The sequence below is a fragment of the Arachis stenosperma genome, chromosome 5, assembly GCF_014773155.1.
Source record: "Arachis stenosperma cultivar V10309 chromosome 5, arast.V10309.gnm1.PFL2, whole genome shotgun sequence".
In the NCBI taxonomy this organism is placed as follows: Eukaryota; Viridiplantae; Streptophyta; class Magnoliopsida; order Fabales; family Fabaceae; genus Arachis; species Arachis stenosperma.
This window is the reverse complement of record NC_080381.1, coordinates 64,660,528-64,674,887: the sequence shown is the minus strand read 5'-3', so window position 1 is coordinate 64,674,887 and position 14,360 is coordinate 64,660,528. Positions and strand designations below refer to the sequence as shown.

Here is a 14,360-nt window from a genome sequence, read left to right as displayed (position 1 = left end):
ATACTTTGATCATGGTTCCTAGTGATCCATGCATTGGCATAGAACTCTTGAACCATTAAGATTCTGACTTGTTGCATGGGGTTGGTTAGGACTTCCCAACCTCTCCTTCGGATCTCATGTCGGATCTCCGGATACTCATTTTTCTTGAGCTTGAAAGGGACCTCAGGGATCACCTTCTTCTTTGCCACAACATCATAGAAGTAGTCTTGATGGCTTTTGGAGATGAATCTTTCCATCTCCCATGACTCGGAAGTGGAAGCTTTTGTCTTCCCTTTTCCTTTTCTAGAGGATTCTCCGGCCTTAGGTGCCATTGATGGTAATGGAAAAACAAAAAGCTTATGCTTTTACCACACCAAATTAAAATATTGCTTGCCCTCGAGCAAGAGAAGAAAGAAGAGAAGAAGAAGAAGAAGAAAATATGGAGGAGAAGGGGGAGAGTGGGTTTCAGCCATTTTAGGGTGGGTTTGGGTGGGAAAGTGTTTTTGAATTTTAAAGGTAGGTGGGGTTTATGGGGAAGGGTGGTTGGATGTGAGTGGTGAAGAGGTGATGGGGAAGAGAGATTGAGGTGATTGGTGAAGAGTTTTTGGAAATGTGACATGGGGAAGAGTGTTAATAGGATTAGGAGGTAAGGTGGGAATATGTTAGGTGGGGATCCTGTGGAGTCCACAGATCCTGAGGTGATCCTGTGGGGTCCACAGGTCCTGAGGTGTCAAAGAATTCCATCCCTGCACCAAATAGGCATGTAAAATGCCTTTGCATACCATTCTGGCATTTAAACGCCGAGGTGATGCACGTTCTGGGCGTTCAACGCCCATGTAAAGCATGTTCTGGGCGTTCAACGCCCATATGTAGCATGTTTTTGGCGTTGAACGCCAGTTTCATGCCTGTTACTGGCGTTCAGCGCCAGCTTTTCTTAAGGCACATTCCTGGCATTCAAACGCCAGAATGTTGCTTGTTTCTAGCGTTCAGCGCCAGATTCATGCTCTGTTCTGGCGTTGAACGCCAGCCAGATGCTCCTTACTGGCGTTGAACGCCAGTCTGTGCTTCCTCCAGGGTGTGATTTTTCTTCTGCTATTTTTGATTCTGTTTTTAATTTTTATATTTTTTTCGTGACTCCACATGATCATGTACCTAATAAAACACAAAATAACAATAAAATAAAATAAAATAAAAATTAGATAAATAAAATTGGGTTGCCTCCCAACAAGCGCTTCTTTAATGTCAATAGCTTGACAGTGGGCTCTCATGGAGCCACAAAGGTGATCAGGTCAATGTTGTATAGTCCCAACACCAAACTTAGAGTTTGGATATGGGGTCTTAACACCAAACTTAGAGTTTGGTTGTGGCCTCCCAACACCAAACTTAGAGTTTGACTGTGGGGGCTCTTCTTGGCTCTGAATTGAGAGAAGCTCTTTGTGCTTACTCTCTTTTGTCACAGAGGGTTGGCCATGTGCCTTAAATACAAGGTAGTCCCCATTCAATTGAAGGACTAATTCACCTCTTTTGACATCTATCACAGCTCCTGCTGTGGCTAGAAAAGGTCTTCCAAGGATGATGCATTCATCCTCTTCCTTCCTAGTATCTAAGATTATGAAATCAGCAGGGATGTAAAGGCCTTCAACCTTTACTAACACGTCCTCTACTATTCCATAAGCTTGTTTCAATGATTTGTCTGCCAGTTGTAATGAGAACAAGGCAGGTTGTACCTTAATGATCCCCAGCTTCTCCATTACAGAGAGTGGCATAAGATTTATCCCTGACCCTAGATCACATAGAGCTTTTTCAAAGGTCATGGTGCCTATGGTACAAGGTATTAAGAACTTGCCAGGATCTTGTCTCTTTTGAGGTAAAATTTGCTGAATCTAGGTATCCAGTTCACTAATGAGCAAAGGAGGTTCACCTTCCCAAGTCTCATTACCAAACAACTTGGCATTCAGCTTCATGATAGCTCCTAAATATTGAGCAACTTGCTCTCCAGTCACATCTTCATCCTCTTTAGAGGAAGAATAGTCTTCAGAGCTCATGAATGGCAGAAGGAGATTTAATGGAATCTCTATGGTCTCTATATGAGCCTCAGATTCCTTTGGATCCTTAATAGGAAACTCCTTCTTGCTTGAGGGACGTCCCAGGAGGTCTTCCTCACTAGGATTTTCGTCCTCCTCCTCCCTTGTGCATTCGGCCATATTGATTATATCAATGGCCTTGCACTCTCCTTTTGGATTCTCTTCTGTATTGCTTGGGAGAATACTAGGAGGAGTTTCAATGACTTTCTTACTCAGCTGGCCCACTTGTGCCTCCAGATTTCTGATGGAGGATCTTGTTTCACTCATGAAACTGAAAGTGGCCTTTGATAGATCAGAGACTAGATTGGCTAAATTAGAAGTGCTTTGTTCAAAATTCTCTGTCTGTTGCTGAGAAGATGATGGAAAAGGCTTGCTATTGCTCAGCCTATTACGTCCACCATTGTTAAAGCCTTGTTGAGGCTTTCGTTGATCCTTCCATGAGAAATTTGGATGATTTCTCCATGATGAATTATAGGTGTTTCCATAAGGTTCACCTATGTAATTAACCTCTGCCATTGCAGGGTTCTCAAGATCATAAGCTTCTTCAGAAGCTGCCTCTTTAGTACTGTTGGATGCATTTTGCCATCCATTCAGACTTTGAGAAATCATGTTGACTTGCTGAGTCAACACTTTGTTCTGAGCCAATATGGCATTCAGAGCATCAATTTCAAGAACTCCTTTCTTCTGAGGTATCCCATTATTCACGGAATTCCTCTCAGAAGTGTACATAAATTGGTTATTTGCAACCATGTCAATGAGTTCTTGAGCTTCTGCAGGTGTTTTCTTTAGGTGAATTGATCCACCTGCAGAATGGTCCAATGACATTTTCGAAAATTCAGATTGGCCATAATAGAATATATCTAATATGGTCCATTCTGAAAACATGTCAGATGGACATCTTTTGGTCAGCTGCTTGTATCTTTCCCAAGCTTCATAGAGGGATTCACCATCTTTTTGTTTGAAGGTCTGAACATCCACTCTAAGCTTGCTCAGCTTTTGAGGAGGAAAGAATTTATCCAAGAAGGCTGTGACCAGCTTATCCCAAGAGTCCAGGCTATCCTTAGGTTGTGAATCCAACCATATTCTAGCTCTGTCTCTTACAGCAAAAGGGAAAAGCATGAGTTTGTAGACTTTAGGATCAACTCCATTCGTCTTAACAGTCTCACAAATTTGCAAGAACTCAGTTAAAAACTGGTAAGGATCTTCAGATGGAAGTCCATGAAACTTGCAGTTCTATTGCATTAAAGCAACTAGTTGAGGCTTAAGCTCAAAATTATTGGCTCCAATGGCAGGAATGGAGATGCTTCTTCCATCAAATTTGGACGTTGGCTTTGTGAAGTCACCAAGCATTCTCCTTGCATTATTATTATTTTCGGCTGCCATCTCCTTCTCTTGCTCTAATATTTCTGAAAGGTTACCTTTAGATTGTTGTAATCTAGCTTCTCTGAGTTTTCTCTTCAGAGTCCTTTTAGGTTCAGGATCAATTTCAACAAGAGTGCCTTTTTCCTTGTTCCTACTCATATGAAAGAGAAGAAAACAAGAAAAGAAGAGGAATCCTCTATGTCACAGTATAGAGATTCCTTTATGTTAGTAGAAAAAGAAAGGGGAGAAGAATGTAGAAGAGTGGGTTCGGATATTTAGATGGAGAGAGGTGAAGAGAAGTGTTAGTAATTTAAATAATTAAATAGAATAAATGAGAAAGGATAGAAAAATTCGAAATTAATTTTAAGAAGGGGTTAGTAACTTTTGAAAATTAAAGATAAGATATAATTGAAATTGAAATTTAGAACAAAAAGGGTTTTTGAAAAAGAGGTGAGATATTTTCGAAAATTAGAGAGGGAAAAGTAGTTAGGTGGTTTTGAAAAAGATAAGAAACAAACAAAAAGTCAAATAGTTAGTTGAAAAAGATATTAAAATCAAATTTTAAAAAGATAAGAAGATAAGAAGTTAGATAGGATATTTTAAAATCAAATTTTGAAAAAGATAAAATTTTGAAAAAGATAAGATATAAAAGATAAGATAAGATATGTTTGAAAAAGATTTAATTTTTAAATTAAAATTAATTACTAACAAGAAACTAAAAGATAAGATTCTAGAACTTAAAGATTGAACCTTTCTTAACAAGCAAGTAACAAACTTCAAATTTTTGAATCAATCACATTAATTGTTAGCTAATTTTCGAAAATTTGATATAATGGTAAGAAAAAGATTTTGAAAATATTTTGAAAAAGATTTTTTTGAAATTTTCGAAAAATAAAAAAAATGAAAAGGATATAATTTTTGAAAAAGATTTTGAAAAGATAAGATTTTTAAAATTTGAAAATTTGACTTGACTTATGAGAAACAACTAATTTTAAAAATTTTTTGACTAAGTCAACTCAAATTTTCGAAAATTAGGAGAGAAATAAGGAAAAGATATTTTTTTTATTTTTGAATTTTTAATGATGAAAGAGAAAAACACAAAAATGACCCAAAACATGAAAATTTTGGATCAAAACACAAGATGCATGCAAGAACACTATGAATGTCAAGATGAACACCAAGAACACTTTGAAGATCATGATGAACATCAAGAACATATTTTTGAAAAATTTTTGATGCAAAGAAAACATGCACGACACCAAACTTAGAAATTTTTAATGCATGGATTCTAACAAACGAAAAATGCACATGAAAAATAACAAACAACACAAAACAAGAAAACATCAAGATCAAACAAGAAGACTTGTCAAGAACAGCTTGAAGATCATGAAGAACACTATGAATGCATGGAATTTTCGAAAAATGCAAGAAAAAATTTGAAAAGCATGCAATTGACACCAAACTTAAAAATTGACTCAAGACTCAAACAAGAAACACAAAATATTTTTGGTTTTTATGATTTTCTAATTTTTTTGGATTTTTATTAATTTTTTCGAAAATAAAGTTTGAAAAAACAAAAAAGAAAAGAAAAATTTTGAAAAAGATTTTTGAGAAATTTTTTGAAAAGAAAATTACCTAATCTGAGCAACAAGATGAACCGTCAGTTGTCCATACTCGAACAATCCCCGGCAACAGCGCCAAAAACTTGGTGGACGAGATTGTGACCCTCTTTGTATTTGCATGAGATTTATTTAATGGCTATTGGCTATGTGTGGACACAACTCCGTTCAACTTAACCAGCAAGTGTACTGGGTCATCCAAGTAATACCTTACGTGAGTAAGGGTCGATCCCATAGAGATTGTTGGTATGAAGCAAGCTATGGTCACCTTGTATTTGTCAGTTAGGCAGATTAAATTGGTTTATGATGAGTTCGAAAATTAATAATAAACAGAAAATAAAATAGGATAGAAATACTTATGTAAATTAATGGTGGGAATTTCAGATAGGCGTGTGCAGATGCTAGAATCCTCTCGAATCTCTACTTTCTTATTACATTCATCCAATCCTTCTTACTCCTTTCCATGGCAAGCTGTATGTAGGGCATAACCGTCTTCAATGGCTACTTTTCATCCTCTCGGGAAAATGGTCCTATGCGCTGTCACTGCATGGCTAATCGTCTAGAGGCATCACCCTTGTTGATGGCTACATCCCATCCTCTCAGTGAAAATGGTCCAAATGCTCTGTCACGGCACGGCTAATCATCTGTCGGTTCTCAATCAGGTTGGAATAGAATCCCTTGATTCTTTTGCGTCTGTCACTAACGCCCAGCCTTCAGGAGTTTGAAGCTCGTCACAGTCATTCAATACCGGAATCCTACTCGGAATACCACAGACAAGGTTAGACTTTCCGGATTCCCGGGATCCTACTCGGAATACCACAGACAATGTTAGACTTTCCGGATCCCCATGAATGCCGCCATCTATCTAGCTTATACCACGAAGATTCTGTTGGAGAATCTAAGAGATATGCGCCCGGCCTAAAGTAGAACGGAAGTGGTTGTCAGTCACGCGCGTTCATAGGTGAGAATGATGATGAGTGTCACGGATCATCACATTCATCAATTTGAAGTGCAACGTATATCTTGGAATAAGAATAAAAGAGAATTGAATATAAGGTAATGGTAATTGTATTGAAACTTGAGGTACAGCAGAGCTCCACACCCTTAATCTATGGTGTGCAGAAACTCCACCGTTGAAAATACATAAGTGAAAGGTTCAGGCATGGCCGAATGGCCAGCCCCCATGGTCTAAGGACTATGCGCCCCCAGATGTTGCTTAGATCTAAAGTGATCAAAAGATGTCTAATACAATAGTTAAAAGTCCTATATATACTAGACTAGCTACTAGGGTTTACATGAGTAAGTAATTGATGCATAAATTCACTTCCGGGGCCCACTTGGTGTATGCTTGGGCTGAGTTTGATCTATCCACGAGCTGAGGCTTTTCTTGGAGTTGAACACCGAGTTATAGCGTGTTTCTGGCGTTCAACTCCGGGTTATGACGTATTTCTGGCGTTTAACTCCAGACAACAGCATGTACTTGGCGTTGAGCGCCACTTTACGTCATCAATTCCCGAATAAAGTATAAACTATTATATATTGTTGGAAAGCTCTGGATGTCTACTTTCTAACGCTGTTAAGAGCGCGCCATTTGGAGTTCTGTAGCTCCAGAAAATCCATTTTGAGTGCAGGGAGGTCAGATTCCAACAGCATCAACAGTCCTTTTGTCAGCCTTTTCAGAGTTTTGCTCAAGTCCCTCAATTTCAGCCAGAAATTACCTGAAATCATAGAAAAACACACAAACTCATAGTAAAGTCTAGAAATGTGAATTTAACATAAAAAATAATGAAAACATCCCTGAAAATAGCTTGAACTTACTAAAAACTACCTAAAAACAATGCCAAAAAGCGTATAAATTATCCGCTCATCAACCACCAACCCTTGCCAAGACCTTTTTAGGCCTTAGTTTACTTTCTTGCCATTTATCTTTCATGCTTCATATCAAAATCCCAAAATAACTCACAACCAATAACAAGACACTTTATTGTAATTCCTAGGGAGAACGACCCGAGGTTTGAATACTTCGGTTATTAATTTTAGGGGTTTGTTACTTGTGACAAACAATCTTTTGTATGAAAGGATTATTGTTGGTTTAGAAACTATACTTGCAACGAGAATTCATTTGTGAAATTCTATACCATCAAAAATCTAATCATCAGTGGCTAAAGTGTGGACTACCTTGGTCAAGTTAGTCACAAACTCTAATGTGTTCCTTTGCATATCTGCTTGCTCTTGAAGTAGCAAAGTGAGAGAATCATCTATTGGTGCTTGGGATGGATAGGAGAGTTCATTATTTTTGAGAAAGGGTTCATAGTAGGAAGGTGGTTCTTCTTGGTGAAAATATGGAGATGGGGTGTATTGAGGTGGCTCATTGTAGTAATCATGATGGGATTGTGGCGGTTCTATAGGTTTTCGCTCATAATGGTCACAAAGATGTGGTATGGGTGGTTGGTTATTTGATGGATAAGGGTCATAGGGAGTTTGTTGGTAGAAAGGGGCTTGTGAGTATAGTTGAGGATCATGTTGAGGATGAGGTTCATTGGCATGTGATGATGGTGGTTGTTGATAATCGCAAGGAAATTCACCATAGCCGTTGGATTGACATGCATTAGGATGGGAATTATACCTATACGTATCCGGAGGTTGTTGTCAAGAGGAGTGATCAATTCCTTGAGACTCCTCCCATCTTTGATAGCAAAGACAAAGACAAAAAAAAAAAAACAAAAAGCACAAAAACAAAGCGATAAAGTCTAACTACTAACAAAAGAGCAAACTATTCACAACATTCACATATATATAATAACCAATAACAAGCGCAGATTTGCAATTCCCGGCAACGGCGCCATTTTGATGAATGAATTTTTGTGTGGTATAAAATTTCACAATAAGTTCTCGTTGAAAGTATAGTTTCTAAACCAACTAAAATCCTTTCATACAAAACTTTGTTTGTCACAAGTACAAACCCCTAAAATTAATAACCGAAGTATTCAAACCTCGGGTCATCTCTCAAAGGAATTGCAGGGAAGTGTTCTCATTATTGGTTATGAGTTGTATATTTTGGGGTTTTGATGGCAAGAAACAAGAAATGTAAATTGCAAGAATTAAAATAACAACTAAGAAAGCTCTTGGCAAGGTATGAGAATTACAAATCCTATCCTCATTATCTTCATCAATTATGATGACAATTGTTCATTGCTCTACTTAGTTAACCTCTAACTATGAAGAAAAGTAAAGTGGAAGTAATCAATTTAATTCCTCAAGTCCTAGTCAACTCCTAAGAAAATACTAGCTTTAGTGGAATTCAAATCAATTAGCAACTCCTAATTATCAATCAAGAAGAGACTTTGATAACTCAAGAGTCTCCAATTACTCAACCTAAGCCTAGAGAAAAAATTCTACTCTATCATCGTTCCAAGCATTTTATTAAACACTTGGAAGGTATAAAAGGTAAGCATAGTAAATTAACAATAAGAATGAAATCTAACAACTACTAATTGCAAGGAAATTAACAACAACAATCAAAGAAAGCACAATTGACAAGAATTACCTCAATTTGTAGTAAAAGAAAATAAAAGGAACAAGAGTGTATCAACAACAAAGTAAAGAATTACAAGAATTAAAGTACAAAATTAGAGAGAGGAAAGGTAGAAGAACAAGGAATTGAAGAGGAAAAGTAGATCAAAGCATGAACTAACCCTAGATCTAAGAGAAGAATTAAACATAATCCATCCTAATCCTAGAGAGAAGAGATAGTTTCTCTCTCTAAAAACTGACTCTAACTAAAACTCCTTGGTAACTAACTCCTAACTAAATGATTAGATGATGAGAGATCCTCCTTTTCCCCTTCAATCCTTGGGTTTAATAGCATCAGAAGTGTGTTAGATTTGGACATGGGAAGCCCAGAAATCGTCCCCAGCGGATTCACTTTAAGTGGGTTATGTGCGAGCACCGACGCGTACGCGTGGGTCACGTGTGCGAGTCGCTTGACAATTTGCTATCCACGCGAACGCGTCATGTACGCGTACGCGTCGCCATGCGACCTTGCATCCACGCGTGCGCGTGTGCGTTGATGAGTTCATCCCAAATCCTTGATTTTCCATGATTTCTCCACTTGCTTGCTTTTCCTCTTCATCCCTTTGATCCATTCATAACTTTTCCATTCTGAAATCTCTAACACATCAAGGCATCTAGTGGAATCAAAGGTGAATCAAAATTAACCAATTAAGGGCCTAAAAAGCATGTTTTTACACTTAAGCACAATTTAGGAGAAAAATCATGAAACCATGCTATTTCATTGAATAAATGTGGAAAAAGTGGATAAAATCCACCTAAATTAAGCACAATATGTACCATCAAATAGCGGCGCATCACTAACCAAAAATCTTCAATCACCAATTAATAAAAAGACTTTTGATAACTCAATAGTCTCTAAATAATCAATCCAAGTCAAGAACATAAAAATCTAAAAAAAATCCACCCAAACTTTTTATCAAACACTTGGAAGGCACAAAATAAAAGCATAGAAAATTAATAAGAGAATGTAAAATCTAGGACCAACAATTGCAAGGAATCAATAATAACAAATGAAAAAAGTAGCAATAAACATGAAATACCTCAAATTGCATTAAAAAGGAAATTAAGTCTAACATGAAGAGTTCATAAACTAAATTGGGAAAATAAAGAAACCAACAAGAGAAAATAAACTAAGATGCTAGAATAATAGGATGTAGAAGAGAAACTAAATTAAAGCAAAATAAAAACCTGAATTGGAGAAGAAATAAAACTAAAAACCCTAAAATCTAAAGAGATGAGAGAGCCTCTCTCTCTAGAAAACTACTTCTAAAACCTAATGTGTGTATGAATGAAAGTGTGAATGAATGATCTCCCTTTCCAGCTCCACTCAGCAGCCTCTATTCTTCATTTTCGGGCATGAAATTGGGCCAAAAGCAGCCCAGAAATCAACCCCAGTGTTTTCTGTAATTGCAGCACGTGATGCTCTGTCACACATGCACGTCGGCCACGCGTACGTGTCGCTTGAAAAAATTCCTGGTCACGCATACACGTCATCCACGCGTACGCATCGCTTCCTTGCTGCACTGAACGCATACGCGTCGCCCATGCGTGTGCGTCACTACCAGATTCTGAAATACTTGATTTCTTGTCTTTCTTCCATTTTTTCATACTTCTTTTCGATCCTCTAAGCCACTCCTGCCTTATAAATCCTGAAAACACTTAACAAACATGTCACAGCATCAAATGGTAATAAGAGAAGATTAAAATTAGCAAATTTAAGGCCAAAGAAGTATATTTTCCATCATAGCACAAAATTAGGAAGGAAAATGTAAAACATACAAATTATATGCATAAGTGTTAGAATAATGGATAAAATGCATTCAATTCAACCTAAAATATACCATGAAATAGTGATGCATCAAATCTTCGCACTCTTGAACATTAGCATGTCCTTATGCTAAGCTCAAGAGAAGCTATAACGGAGTGAAGAGGGATGGTAGAATTTATGAAATGCAACCTATCTATATGAATGCAAATAAATGCAAAATGCTTTTACGTACTTGGTTAAAAGTAAATCAAATCTGTCAAGAATAAATATGAACTGGCTTCTACTAATTCAAATCATAAAATGAAGAACAAATAGACTTGCAAGAAGAAAGCTTGTAAAAGCCGGGAACAAAGAATCGAGTATCGAGCCTTCACTGGAAATGTATACACTCTAATCGCTCAGATGTTTGAAGTTCGATTCTCTCAATTCTCTAATAATCTTGCTTTCTAAGACTTGCTCTTCTTCTACCAATCAACAAAAATTTAATGCACAAATACACATATCAAGAGGTCTTTTAAGGGTTGTAATGGGGTTATGGTAAAGGTAGGAATATATTTGGTTAAGTAGACTAAAATTTGAATCCTTGATTAGCCTAAACTTTCCACCTAACTTAAGACAATCCATGTAATCAGAATATAAAATCTAAATACCCATTAACTATGTTTACTACATATTCATGCACCCCAATTTTGAGTACAGTACATATGCATTGCTATCACCATTTACTTTGGGGCATTTTGTCCCTTTTTTATTTATTTGCTCTTTTTCTTTTCTTTTTCTCTTTTTTTTCTTTTTATTTTATTCTTTTCTTTTGTTTTTTTCAATGCATATGATTAAGGTATTGAATACAAGAATATGTGCTCAACTATTTTTTTCACATTTTCACCAAAAATATACAATACCCAATGTCCAAACCAAATGTTTCCAAACTCAACTGCCCCACACTTAAATCATGAGCACTCTCACTAGTCTAAGCTAACCAAGGATTCAAATTAAGGACATTATTATTTTCCGCTTAGTGTTTAGTGATGAGATAAAGTAAAGAATAAATGTGGTTAAAAAGGCTCAACATTGGTTTGTAAAGGATTGATAACAAAGGTAAGGCCATATGGGTATGTGAGCTATAGTGAACAAAGGCCTCAATCATATAAGGGCATGCATACATCAAACAATGGAAATATAGAATCAAGCAAGACAAAGATCACAATATTTGAGAGAACAACACACACCAAAACAAAATATTGGTTGATAAGATGCAACCAATCAATAGGCTCAAAATCTTACTAGTTTTTGCATTGTGTGTTCGAGCTCTAAACCATGTTCCAAAAATAAATTTTTTCAAGCAAGCTCAAAAAGTTTTAATTCAAATTAGTGAAATGCTTGAAATACTTTCTTGGAAAAGAAATTATAACTTCACCCAAGTAGTAACTAAATGCATGCAATTAACTACACATACAATCTATTATGCAATGCAACAACTAACTAACAAAGAAAATGAAGAATTGGTGTTGAAAAGAAAGTAGTTACCCACGGAAGTCGGTATCGACCTCCCCACACTTAAAGATTACACCATCCTCGGTGCATGCAAAGATGTGCAAGTGGATGGGCTGCTACAACTGCGGAGTTCCTTCAAAAGCTTGTACAGAGTGACTTGTTGTTTGCCCCATTTAAAAGCTTTTCCGTTTCCTTCTTGGTGGCCATCCTGAAAGAAAAGAAAAAAAAGGAAGAAGAATAACCCACAAATAAGGATATGAACACAAATATAATATGGGTGGGCTAATGCTAAATAATAGTAAGGTTCTCAACTACATGAAAGCTACAACATGCACGTGAGAAAGCAGTACAAGCAAATGGCATATCAAGTAACACTTGATGGAAGGATAAAGTCAAAGAATAAGTGAATGACAAGAATACTCGGAAACATCAAGTTAAAACAAGAATTGACGCAGACAAGAGTAGTGATAAGCATGAGAGCATTTGGTCCTATCCTAACTCAATGATAATGAAGCATAAAAATAGAGAATAATGAGTCAGAAGGGATAAAAGCACGAATCTTGTGTGTGGGGCAAAATTTTCCATTAATGCTAAACAAGTCACGAAGCACCCAAAATGATCCAAGAAATTTTCAAAGGTTGAGTAGAAAATTTAACACCAATGGTAAAATAGGAAACATAAAAAGGAAAATAAGAACAAGTTACAAAAGCAAAGTGAAAATGAAATGAATAAAGTATGCAAATGCAATAAACAAAAGAGAATAAAAGAGGATAAGGATGAGAAGTTAAAGAAATGTAGAAGAAGAAGAAAGTAAGAAGGAAAGAAGAAAAGAAAGATGAAAGGAGAGACAAAACAACAAGAAAGGAAGAAAAAAGGAAAGGAGGACCCGATGGGTAAGTGTCGCCCACGCGTACGCGTGGGTTGCAGAATGTGTAGGCGACGCGTACGCGTCAGTCACGCGTACGCGTGGATGTGAAACGTATTCCGCGCGCAAGACTCGCACAAGGGCAGCGCAACTCTCTATTCGCTATACCAGAGATGGCATAAAGAAACAACGCGTACGCGTCGCCCACGCCCACGCGTGGAAGGCCAAAAACGCAAATGACGCGTACGTGTTAGCGACGCGCACGCGTGGGTTGGGTTGTGCACCTAGCATCCCACCCGCATGGTTCCAGCGCAACTCCCTATTCATTATACCAGAGATTGTAGCGTCGCATGTGACGCATGTGCACAAAAAATTTGACGGAAGAAAAATGTCGGTAATGATTTTCACAAAAAAAATATTGCGTTGCAAGTATAGTTCTAAACTAACAATTAAACCTCAATCAATATTTAAATTGTTTGTCACAAATACAAACCCAATAAAATTAACCAAAGTATTTAAACCTCGGGTCGTCTCTCAAGGAATTGCAGGGAAGCATACTTACTATTGGTTATGGGAAAGCGTTTTTGGGGTTTTTGAATTAAGAGACAAGAAAGTAAAATGGCAAGAAAATAAACTAATAACTAAGTAAGCTCTTAACAAGGAAAGAGGATTAGAAGTCCTATCCTTATTATCATTGCCAATTGTGATGGTAAATGTGAATTGCCTTCACTTAGTTAACCTCTAACCAATGGAGGAAGGTTAAGTGCATACAATCAACTTGAGTTCACAACTCCTAGTCAACTCATAGTGAGAAACTAGCTTTGGTGAAGTTCAAGCTAACCGGCAATCTTCAATCACCAATCAACAAAAGACTTTTGATTACTCAAGAGTATCTAAATAATCAATCCAAGTCAAGAACATAAAAATCTAAATAAAAATCGACCCAAGCATTTTATCAAACACTTGGAAGGCACAAAATAAAAGCATAGAAAATTAATAAGAGAATGTAAAATCTAGGACCAACAATTGCAAGGAATCAATAATAACAAATGAAGAAAGAAACAATAAACATGAAATACCTCAAATTGCATTAAAAAGAAAATTAAGTCTAACATGAAGAGTTCAAAAACTAAATTGGGAAAATAAAGAAATCAGCAAGAGAAAATAAACTAAGATGCTAGCATAATAGGATGTTGAAGAGAAACTAAATTAAAGCAAGATGAAAATATGAATTGGAGAAGAAATAAAACTAAAAACCCTAAAATCTCTAGAAAACTACATCTAAAACCTAATATGTGTATGAATGAAAGTGTGAATGAATGATCTGCCCTTTTTAGCTCCACTATGCAGCCTCTATTCTTCATTTTTGGGCTTGAAATTGGGCCAAAAGCAGCCCAGAAATTGCCCCCAGTATTTTCTTTAATTGCAGCACGTGACTCTTTGTCACGCGTATGCATCGGCCACGCATACGCATTGCTTGAACAAATTCCTGGTCAAGCGTACGCGTCATCCACCCGTACACATTACTTGCCTGCTGCACTGGTCACGCGTACGCTTCGCTCATGCGTGCGCGTCGCTACCAGATTCTGAAATACTTGATTTCTTGTGTTTCTTCC

At 36.9% G+C, this 14,360-nt stretch overlaps 1 non-coding gene and 1 pseudogene across 1 annotated transcript; one reads left to right on the top strand and one right to left on the bottom strand.

Annotated features, from left to right (window-relative positions):
- Positions 1 to 14,360, bottom strand: part of LOC130980850 (ATPase 5, plasma membrane-type-like) — a 108,510-nt pseudogene that overhangs the window by 74,256 nt on the left and 19,894 nt on the right.
- LOC130983924 (small nucleolar RNA R71) lies at positions 2,947 to 3,050 on the top strand. The gene has a single exon (XR_009087891.1). It is a non-coding gene; the product is annotated as a small nucleolar RNA R71 (small nucleolar RNA).